Source organism: Heterocephalus glaber, unplaced genomic scaffold (assembly GCF_053883595.1).
Source record: "Heterocephalus glaber isolate CG9 unplaced genomic scaffold, H.glaber_assembly_v1.0 deba00001509, whole genome shotgun sequence".
Classification (NCBI taxonomy): Eukaryota; Metazoa; Chordata; class Mammalia; order Rodentia; family Bathyergidae; genus Heterocephalus; species Heterocephalus glaber.
In genome coordinates this window covers 20287797-20300343 of record NW_028258325.1, presented here as the reverse complement: position 1 = coordinate 20300343, position 12547 = coordinate 20287797, and the positions used below count along the sequence as shown (strand labels likewise).

Sequence of the window (12547 nt, the reverse complement as noted above, 5' to 3'; positions counted from 1 at the left end):
ATCCTCTAGAAGTCATCCCTAACCACAAATAACAAAATACACATTTTAGAGTAGTTTTTAAACTAGAACACACCCTAAGCAGGTCTTGCACACCCACTCTGAGCAAGCAGCCGACTGATGAGATGAAGATGACAGGCACCGCGTTTTAGAGACACCTCAGAAAAAACAACTAACCAAAGACCATAGTCCCTCGTAATTAGCAGCAGAGAAAAATGCTCTGAGCCCAAGAGGTAGTGGTGTAGAGCTCACAAGTCTTCACCCAGTGTCAGAAACCAGTATGCACTTTCTATATATACTGCTCTATTCAATCACTGTAAAACAATTCTATAAGGTACATACTGGCCTCATCTTAAAGATACAAAACGCAACCTGTCCCATGTCCTAAAATAAGTGGAGGGCCACGTTGAGAATGAAACCCAGACTGAGAGCTAGTCTACAGTCTATGACCCTATGGGCCAGCAGAGGCAGCAATCACCCAGAACAGACAAGGAGAAAAGCTCAAGCAAACTCAAGAAGGCAAAATTCAGCTTCTCATTATGGCAAAACACGGAGGGAAAGGCTCTAGAGTAGGACTGGCTCAATTCAAATTCATGATTTGGCATTCTCCTGGTGTATAGCTTTGAAGTTAGTTACCTGACTCCTCATCTGCAAAAATGACAAGTTGTTGAGGAAAGTAAGTATGGTAATTAATGGTTTACTTTATATACTGAAAATATACAGAATAGTGCCTGGAATATAAGTGCTCAATAAATGCTAGTAATTATAATTTTAAAGTTATAAATAGTTAAATCAAAAGAAGTAAAAGAGTTATGATGTTAATAGAAACAAGTATATAAAGAATACGTAGCTCCTTTTTGGATGACCTTATTTTCTCTGTAATAGGAAAATGGTTTTCTGAGAGATGGTGAAGGCATGGTATTTAAAAAAAAAACCACAATAAATATTGTTTTCTGTTTTGAAGATTTCAGTTCTAAGAGGCAAATGACTTGTTCATAGCACAGTTCCTATACTGTATTTGTGACATTCCACAAGACTATTAACTTTGATGCCACCTGCCTCACAAGCACAAGGTCCCGAGTTTGATCCCTGGTACCAAAAATTAAAATCTTTGAAACTGATTAAATATACCACTATTACATATAATTACAATGGAGCTTCCTTACTTGGATGGGTACAGAGTATCTTACATAAACCCAAAAGTTTATACATACAGAATTGTATTTCATATGCCTGGAATCTACTTAAGGGACAAATGAAAGATATTTCAATAACTCCTTCACCCTTCCAATCACCATACTAACCCTTACTACTCGAACCACTAAGTACCCATTGGGATTAGCCCAAATTAATTACATAACTAGTAAGAGATTCATTGTACTCAACAATGAAATATAAATTTCATTCCTCAATGCTTTGAAATTCTACCAAAACTAGATTAACAGAAAGAAAGGAAAGGAAAAATTATAAGAAAAGGAAAAAATGGAAACAAAGTCTTTGTAAATAGGGAAGGGTGGAGGGGGTGAAGGGCACACAGGCAATGGGGAAAAAATAAGAACCAAGATACATCATGTACAAGTACAATCACCCAATGATAAATGTAAATGTACTGTATACCTAAAATGTACCAATAAAAGAATTTAAGGAAAAAAATTAGATTAACAAGTAAATGTTGATTAAAACATCCTTTTTAGAAATACTCATTAGATCAAGTCAGCGATTACATAGCATGTGCATGCAACATTACTTCTGACTCCCTAGAAAACATGAGTACGAGAGCTAAATACAACTGCCTGCTGAACCTGGACAGCATTCTGTACCAAACCATGCATCATTACACCTACGTGCCATCTTAAGGCTAGGAACTGTAGAAACATTAAGATCAAAATGCTTTTTCAGGGCCCAGGATTTAGCTCAGTGGTTCTGCTGCCAGCCTCGAAAGTGCAAGGACCTGAGTTCGATCCCCAGTACCAAAAAAAAAAAACCCTGCTTCTTCAGTGATATAATAAAGTACCTCCAAAAATTATGTGCAGTCTTGATCTTCTCTTTAATGCATAAGCCATGACATTCCTATTTATCTCATTTTATCTACTGGTTACTATATTTACTGGAGTAGGGGAAGAATTCAAAAATTCAAAAAATATCTAGTAGATTCACAGTATATAATCAATGCTTATAATTCAACTAGATTCATTTAATAAATCTTCACATGAAAAAGTGTCAAGTTATAACAAGATACAACATGTACCTGTACTTAATCAAGATTCATCTCCATTACTAACCTAATAAATGACTAACACAAAACTTTTGTCTACTTCAAAAAGGCAGCCCATCTTTAATCATGGGTGATTCAATAAAATTCATGATGTAGTATGGCAATCTTATCAGAAAAGCAAGATGTCTATTAACATGATCGGAACTGACATGACAAGTAACCCAGAAATAAGTTGGGCCAAATTTCAGCTGTTGTACAAAACATTTTTTCGTAATAGCTATATAGTATGTTTCACAACATAAAAACCAAAAAGCTAAACTAAATCCTTAAGGGCTGGAGATTTAGCTCAGTGGTTTCGCTGCCTGCTGTGCAAGCGGCAAGGACCCGAGTTCAATTCCCGGTACAAAAAAACCCAAAAAACTAAATCCTTAAGTGCTCTAAGAGCCCTTTTAAATTCAAAATCTTTAAAATAATAAAAAAATGAATTCAAAATCTTCATTAAATCTTCATTATAACAAAGAATCACTATTATCCATTTTCTCTTTTGATAATTACAGACTGTCAATATCTTATTTACATGAGTAGGTTTCTCCAATTTTCTGCATGCCATATAAATGTACTTTTAATTAAATGTAATAAAAATCCTGGCAAACCTTTAAAGAGAAAAGATTATGGTTCCAGACTTTTCAAAATAGCAAACAAAAATTAGCTGGTATACTGCTGATTTACACCATGCCCTTTCCTTTTTGCTCTGTGTTCTGGATCCCTCTGCGTCAGACTGGGAGTAAGGTGGAATGAAACACCTGCTTGCCATCATTACCCATTATGTTCATATGAAACAATGGCTCAATAAAACTTATATTCTTCACTCTATACATGCCATATATATAATTTTAAACTAGCAAACAAATTCACTTTACTTTAATTTCACTAACACTTCCCTTCTCAGTTAACAAAGATCTTATATTCAAAATAAGAATAACTACTGTAATGTTAATTACTCTAGCTGAATCCAATTTTATATACCAAGATGTGTAAAGATTTTTAAAAGTTACAATTTATCATCAAACAAAGCACAACCTACCTGTAAGTAGTTACGAGATATCCGCATATCCTCCAATCCATTGAAATTTTCAAAAAAGTAAAATATTTGCCTACTTGTTACATTTATATACACATACTTCCTTCTGCTCAGAGAAGGTACAACAGTGTTTCCTACCATACCATATATGCTTCCTTATATATTCACCAATTTGTTAAGGAAGTATATGACCACAGATGTACTGAGGCCAAACATGATAAGTTATCAGAACTTCATCATCTTTACACCTTTTCTGGCTAGAAGACACTTTCCATGACAAAACCAAGTCAAAACTCAAAAAGGGAAAGAGGGGAAAAAACTTACTTTAAGTACAGAACAATTTAGTAATTACACCAGTACAAAACAAAGCAAAACCCTGACCTATTCGGAATAGTGCCTTAGTTATAGCACTAGAACACTGCTTTTGAAAATAAAACTGGCACTGGGTTGTGAAACTTGAAGTAACTCCCTATATTTTTCTGTACTTCACAAATTTTCTGCTTAAAAATGAGGTTAAGATAAATGAATGCAAAAAGTACTGGTGAAATTTACAGGAGAGGAGTAGAAAAGAAAGCATTAACAACTCAAATTAGTAATTTTTTTTACTTTACAATCAATTATTTTTATTTTATGAAAAAACAAATTTTCATGACCAAATGATGAGAATAACAGTTAAAATATCTTCAAGGTAATTACTCAGTACAAGACATAAATCAAAAAGATTCTTACAAAAAAGAAATATAACAGAAACGTTTCCTTGAACTAAGATAAACTATTAGTATAAAAACAAATTAGCATATATATTGAGATTTTTTTTAAACAGCAAAATATGTAATTTGGGGAAGTAGTTGAACTTATTTCCTATTTATCATTCTTCTATTTTGCTCTTTATTATTATTATTATTTTTTTTTTTTTTTGATACCAGGGATTGAACTCGGGACCTTGCGCTTGCAAGGCAGGCACCGGAACCACTGAGCTAAATCCCTGGCCTCTTTATTATTATTTATTTATATTTATGTATATTTTTCTCTCAGATAAGGGAAACCATGTGATATTTGACCTTGTATGTATGACTTATTTCACTTAACATTATGTTCTCAAGTTGTATACATTTACCTATAAATACCTCAAGTTTATCTTTTTATGGCAATGTAGTACTCTGTTGAGCATAAATAATTTTCCTTATCCATTGATCCATGTGTTGATGGACATACATGCTGCTTCCAAGATTTAGCTATTATAAATTGTGCTGCAATAAACATGGGTATGTATGTATTCCTGTAATATGACAAAGTCTTTTGGGAAAATACCTAGGAGGGGGACAGCTGGATCAAATAGAATTTGTACCTCTAGCTTTTTAAGGAATCTCCACACTGATTTCTACATTAGTTGTACTAGTTTACATTTCCACCAACAATGTGGTACAATTCTTTTTTCCCCACATCCTCATCAGCAGTCATTATTGTTAGATTCTTCTGATGAAAGCCATTCTTCCTGGAGTGTGGCAGTATTTCAGGGTAGTTTCAATGTGCATTTCTCTGATGGTCAGCAAGGATGAGCATTTTTTCATGTATTTATTGGCCATTTGTACTTCTGAAGTGTCTACTTATATTCAAATTCATAATTAAACCAAATCACATCAAATCTGCTTTAAACAGTCTTTAAATTTCACCGAGTTCATAAGTACCAGGATTTATATACAGAAGAGCAGAAGAAAAATGAGGGCTGATTAAGACTTTAATCTCCAACTATGTTTGGTGTCAACAGCAATAAGCTCTACTATGCAGATAGCACAAATACGTTGTGAGAATACTGATCTCCATTAATATCTTGTACAAAGAACTTACATGAAAATATGGCCTTAAAAATCTTTAGGGGGAACAGGGTGTAGGCCAGGGGTAGAGCATGTGCTTAGCATGCAGGAAGCTCTGGGTTCAATCCACAGGACTAAACATCCCACATGTGTGTGCATGTGTATGTAACACCCATGCACACACACACCGAATGAGACTGAGATGAACTACATCAAATACCGCTTAACATGATGTATCAGAACAAATATTGATTTTGTGATATTGCTGTTCCCCTCAATACAAAGATAATCTGAATTAAACATGAGGAATAAATTCAAATTGTGGAATTTTTTTTTTTTTTTTTGGTACTGGGGATCAAACTCGGGACATTGCACTTCCGAGGCAGGCAGTAGAACCACTGAGCTAAATCCCCGGCCCTTTGTGGAACATTTTTTTGACAAGAAAACTAAGGAACTAGCCCAAATTAAAGACTAGACTCATAACAACTGCACCATGTGACATATGTACAGAATTTGCTTTTGCTATAAAAGATACTAGACAACTGACAGAATCTGAATAAATCCTACAGATAACAGAACTGCATCAATTTTAATTTCCTAACTTTGATAACTGTACATTATTTACATAAGGGAATGTCCAAAAATATTGTAATACAATAGACCTTATCTTCAAACAATTCAGGGAAAAAAGTGTGTGTGTATGTTCAAAGAAGGCTAAAATAAATGTGGTAAATGTTAACATTTGAGAAATATGGGTGAACTCTGCAATATCTTTGCAACATTTCTGCAAATTAAAATTCTATCAGAACAAAATGGACACACCCAAAGAAGCATACATCTCTTAATCAACTGTGGCTTGACTCTGCTTGCTGCAGAACCTGGTGGTGACAACCCTATCAAAAAAACACTCATGAGAGGTGGCTCTGTGGCCAGCTCTCTTTCTCAGCTTTTATGTTATTAAGGCAATTATTTAAGAATTGCTTGCTATAGATCTAAAGTTTGATAACACCCCAGGGGTGGTGTACAGGTGAAGAAACAGGAACTGTCATACACTGTTTGGAGTTTACATTTGTGAAACTTGTTTGGAAGACATTTTTACAATGTCTATTACATTCTTCTGACCTGGCCAATTCAATTCTGGAAAATTTGCACACAAGCATGTAACTTGTAAACTGTAGAAAAATATGCATAAAGATGTTCAATAAAGCATCATTTGAATCAACAAACAAATTTCTGAATCATGTGTTTGCTGGTCACACAGCACCTCCCACTTACGCCCATGTAGACATAAAAAAGCTATTCAGAAAGTAGCACTGATTTTATGTGTAACACACAGACATACCCAATCAACACACAATTATTTCTGATAACAGTGGGCAGCAATAAAAATTCCATTTTGCTTTAGAGTGTATTTTATAATCTGACATATTCTTTGTCTTTACTAATTAACTTTGGCTTAGGTAAACAAAATGATATTGCATATTTTATTTCTCAACTGTTAGCCACTTAAGTACCAACTCTATAATACAAGTGACTTAAAATAAAAATAGAGAAAATTAAGAATAAAAGTAGAGATAAGAATTCACCATTTAAAAAGTCTCAGTAAACAAATTTCACTGGAACCATTTTTAAAACTTTGTGTCACACTCAAAGAATCAAGTTCATACACTATGAAAACCTACACTGCCACAAAAGGAATGTAACTTAATGAACATTAAGGAGGTCTTAATCTTAACTGGTGCTAATAACTTCTCCAGGCACCTCACTTAGTCTTATGACCTGTGTTTTCATCTGACACATATGCTTTTATAATTTCAGTCATGGTTTCCTGATCTTCGCAATTCTGTCTGCCTTAGGTTTTGCCTTCTGCTACCCCCTCACCCAGTGGAAAAAGGAATGATAAAGTTGTATAAGAGGGGCCAAGCAGTGTTCAGACTCAAAAAGTGCCACCTACCACACAAGCTGCTCATATACAGCCAACGAGGGAAGAGCCAGGTAAGTGCTATGGAAAGGGCATGGACTCAGAGCTAGGTTGCTTAAATCCAAATCCTGGCTTTAACACAAACTAGTGCTGTGACCTAGAATGGGAAAGCGACTTAAACTTTGTGTCTCAGTTTCCTCAACTGAAAACACAGATGAAAGTAAGTTTATACAGGTTCTTTTTTTTTCTAATACGTTTTTTGGAAATTCAAAAGGTTCATACATGTAAAGCACTGACAAGAGAGGCCAGTACCAACTAAGCACTTGATAAAACATCACTCACTACTCCTTCAGTGTGGATTACTGAGTGATATTTATATAACAAATACAATGAAACTGAAATGACTATTACTTTAAAAATACATATAATCATGTATCTAACAAGGAATTAACTAACATCCACGATATAAAAAGAATGCCTATAACTCGACAACAAAAAAAGGGCTGAGGGTTGTAGCTCAGTGGTAGAATGCTTGGCTAGCATGCATAAAGCCCTAGATTCTATCCCCACTACTGCAAAACAACAGCAACAACAACAAAAAAACTAATTAAAAAAGAAGTATTTCTCCAACAAAGATATAAAAAGATAATATGCATAAGAAAATCTACTCAAATCACTAAATGCCAAGTCAAATCCACAATGACATACTACACACCCATTAAGATGGCTATTACTACAGAAACAACAACAGAAGTTAACAGGGTTAAGCAGGATGTGAGGAAACTGGAACCCTCAGGCACTGCTGGTGAGAATGTAGAACAGTGCAGCTGCTACAGAAAACTATATGCATTATCAAAAATTTTAAAACAATTACCATATGACCCACAATTCCACATCTGGGCACACACCCAAAAGTGACAGCAAAGACTCAAAAAGATAATCGTACACCAATGTTCACAGTAACATCATTCACAATAGGCAAAGGGGGGAAAGAACCCAAATATCCACTAACAATGAATAGATAAACAAAATGTGGCACATACAGACAATGAGATATTACTTGGCCTAAAAAGGAAAGAAATGCTAGTACATACTACACAGAAGAATCTTGAAGACATTATGCTAAGTGAAACAAGCCAGACATGAAAGGAAAACAGTAAGAGCTAACTAATATAATCAAATTCAGATACTAATATAATCAAATTCAGGTACAGAAAGCAGGATGGTGCTTGTCAGAGGCAGGCATGCCTGGTACTCAAAATGCACTCAATAATGTTTGATAAATGAATAGACGAATGAGTACATGTTTCTTAAATATAGCAGCACCTATAAAATATATCTTTGGACAGTGAAGAGACTAAATTCTTTCCAACTCTATCATTCCACAACTGCTATTAGGCATAACAAATCATGTGTTAGACAAATGGCAAGGAACAAGCCATCTGCACCAGGGGCACAGGATGGCATTGATTCATGAAATGGCAGAGATGACCATTTTACTGGACACCCAGCAGGGTCCTGTGTGCTTTACACACATCAAGCCCCTCAGCCTTCTCCAGAGAGAATTCCATTTTTAAAGATAAGGGGAGATGAGGAGCAATTAGAGCCTGACCCAAGTCCACAGATCTAGAAGGTAAATGATAGGTAGGGGTGTAAATTCAGTTCTGACTCCAAAGCCACCTGGTTTTCTCTCTAGTCACAAGCAGCAATCCTACAACAGGTAAAGAACTAAGTGCACACAGAAAGAAGGGAGGAATAGGGAATTATTATTAAGTAGGTGCAGTTTCAGTTGGATTAGATGAAAAAGTTCTAGAGACAGATGGTGGTGATGGCTGCACAACAACGTGAACATTCTTACTGCTGCTGGACTGTACACCTAGAATTGGCTAAAATGGTAAATTTTACATCATGGACATATTACAACAATATACATTTAATTTTTGTCAACTGTGGCCTAGAGAGGGTCCATGGGATCAGCTTAGAGGGGCCTACCTTACTACCCTACCGTATCATGTGGCAGAACCTACCCAGTAACAGTAAAAACAGACAAGTGCCAAAACAGTAACAACGAAAACCTTCAGGGGTGTATGTGTATATAAATGGATCCTACTACCATGGAGGTCAAGATATAGAAGGAAAGAGACACAGTGGTGAAGTCTTAGAGTCCACACCTCTCTAAAAAGGGCAGCCCAGGCAACAGTGAGCAAGTACAGTTCTCCCCTGGCTTGCCTACAAGAGGAACTTGCGTGGGTCTCAGCAGAGACTGCTCAGGCCTGAACATCCTCTGTGAAAATCCAGTGACCATGAACTTACACAGCTTTCTTCCTTATACTTTCTCTTATTTCTCACTCCCACCTCAAGGTATAAGGCAGTGAAGATTTTTGTTCTCTCCACACAATTTTCTGACAAGAGATGTTCAGGTTGTCAATAGCAATAATCCTGAATTTCTGAAGGCTCGGTAGTCACTTGAAAATTTGTTCCAGAAAAAAAAATAAACAAGAAAATCAGGAATTACTAACACTCCTCTTGAACTTTTTGAAATGTTCTTTCCAATACTAGTGAGACTTTATTAAAGAAGAAAAAAAGGCCAGCAAAATAAGGTATTTCTTTCCTTGCCAAAAATGAAATTTGGAAGTTCCTGAGTACAACTACATACTACAAGATTCCCCAACCTGTTCTCCAAGAGTTCTACTCTTGAACACATATACAACATTTAGTTGTATACTCAATTTGTTTGTGAACAAAATCCAGTTATGTGGCAGCCACTGTTCAGGACAGGTAAAAAGGCATTTGGCAGTGAAACTGGTCAGATATCTAAGAATACAGCAGAAAGGGCCAAGGAGACTTTTAATGGGAAAGGAAATGAGACACAAAAACAAGTCAAGTCTCAGCAGGCTTCTCACAGTGACTTCATACCCCTGAAGAATTAACTATACAGGAAATTATAAAATTATCTGTTAAAAAAATAACTACTCAGCCAAAGGCTCTTCTGATTTTAAAGCTAAACTTTGCATTTTAAAGCTAATACTTTGGAAATAAAACATTACAAGTACCAAGTGAGAAATTAAACCATAAACTTCGTAGAAAAAGGCCAAATATTCCATCCTTTTAAGCTATCATCATCACATGGATGCAAATATCAGCACTATAGAAAAAAATGTTTCCCTATAAATGGTCCAATGGCCTATCTCTAAATTCTTCCTAATTTAGCTTCTGGAATAGAATATCATTCAATTAGGTGGTTCATGAAAGCCTATAATTTTTCCTTAATAAAGGCACACCCGAGGGCCAGGATTTAGCTCAGTGGTTTCGCCGCCTGCTTTGCAAGCACAAGGACCAGAGTTCAATCCCCAGTACCAAAAAAATATATATATATGCGCATATATATATATATATATATATATATGTATGCTGGCTGACTAGATTGTTGATGGTGAAGTGCAAAAACAGACAAATGCTATATCCCAAATGTGAACAAACTGCCCATAGCACCATTAAGACATAATAATCCCTAAGTAAAAAACAAACCAAATGATCCATGTCAAAGAACTGGACAAACTACAGAATATGCATACAACAAAGTACTGCTCAGAAATGAAATTAAACAAGCTACTGCTACATACATAGTATTGATTACTTGTGAAAGAAGGCAGACTTAAAAGGCATAAAATTATGTGATTCTATTTATACGAAAATCAGAAACAGGCAAAAATAGTTTCTAGTATCTGACAGGACACGGTTACCTGGTAAGGGATGGAGACTAGAGAGCCCATGAGAAGGCCACTAGGGAACTGGGGCGGGGGGGGGGTCCTTTCCTAGACTTTATTTCTGTATTTTCACATAAAATTTTAGAAGCTGGTGTTTTCCAGTCCTCAGCAGTAATATTTTGAAAAATATTTACTTCATATTAAGTGAAACTTTCAAAATAAAAGTATCAAGTTAAAAAATTTTTGACAGTACAGGAATTGAACCCTGGGCCTTTACACCGAGCTGTATTTGCAAACCATTTTATTTACTTTACTTACTTATTCATAGAATAATTTCAAGCCAGGGTCTCATAAGTCACTGAGTTGCTCAGGCTGGGCTCAAACTTGATCCTCTTGCCTCAGCCTCCACAACTATAGGATTACAGGCTTTTACCATGTGGCCTGGTTATTAAGTTAAAATATTTGAATTCCTGACATAATCGGCCCTACTTTTCTCTAAATTCCCGATCAGGCATTCCAACAGTTTTCCCTTTTATATGACAAGGCAGAAAATTAAGGTCAATTGTTTGGCAAACCATACTTCACCATGGATATGGTTTTTTTTTTTTTTAAACTCAATAATTATTCAGGGTCATGGAAATATGCTGAATATTACTAGGATTCAGGATATTTCTACTCCAGATTTTAAAACTGGCTTCCTTTGCTTATTTCACCTAAAACTGAGACGAGGAAGAAGGAAGGAGAACAGGATAATTAATTCTTCTCCCAGGATCGGGTTCCTTTTCTTTTGCCATTTAAGTGCCCATCATGTGGTAGATACTGTACAAGACACTTGGAATACATAGCAACAAACAAGAAACATGGCCCCAGTCTGTATGCAGTGTATCACAATACCAGCTACTGGAAGGGCCGGAGATTTAGCTCAGCGGTTTCGCCACCTGCTGTGCAAGCAAAAGGACCTGAGTTCGATCCCCAGTACCAAAAAATATATAAATATATATATTTATATATATAATATATATATCAGCTACTCTACTGGAGGTGGGCACTATGGTACATATTTTGCATGAACATCTCACTTCCTAACCACATCAATCTTACAAGGTAGGTGTTATTAGTCTCATTAGATACAGAGGAAACCAGCTCAGTAACTGCCTTGCCCAACTTCACATACTGGCAAATTTAGTACAAAATGTAACTAGCGTTTAATGTTCATTGTTTTCCACATACTCTACATTAACACACTTTTAACTGCAGTTTGTATTCACAAATATGAAGAGGGTGGCAGTACAGTAATCTGTGTGCTAGGATTATAAAGTACACTTTCTGTGATGCAGCTATATTTGGCTTGCGTCAATGAAGAGGGTCAACAAAAAATCTAAAGGGAAATCTTTCACTGCCTCCCAATTCAACTACTGATTAAAGTTTATAAGGGTAAGAAGTAAATTGTTCTTTGATGACTAGAAAATGAAAAGTATTTTCTAAAGCTACAAATACACAGAAATTGGAAATCTGAAGACATTTGCTGTGGGAACCATACTTTCACTATTGCATGGATACATGTGTGTCATCAATTTGGCACTACCTTTCCGAAATATTTACTCTTGTACTTTCCCTGCACAAAGAGACTACATTATATTCCAGTAAGGATTCTCAATCTCCTGACTTCAGTGTTCATAGTGGTCAATTATAATTCCTCAAAGTATATTTTTCTGAATTAAAAAGGAACACTGATCTAAACCACACAGGCTTCAGTTAAATGAAGTTTTCACATTCCTCTTTTTTCTGTTAGTAGAAATTACGCATACACAG

General features: G+C 35.6%; 1 protein-coding gene across 8 annotated transcripts in view; it reads right to left on the bottom strand.

Annotated features, from left to right (window-relative positions):
• Rbpj (recombination signal binding protein for immunoglobulin kappa J region) overlaps nucleotides 1-12547 on the bottom strand; it is a 242224-nt gene that overhangs the window by 45500 nt on the left and 184177 nt on the right. The gene's annotated exons all lie outside the window — the stretch shown is intronic.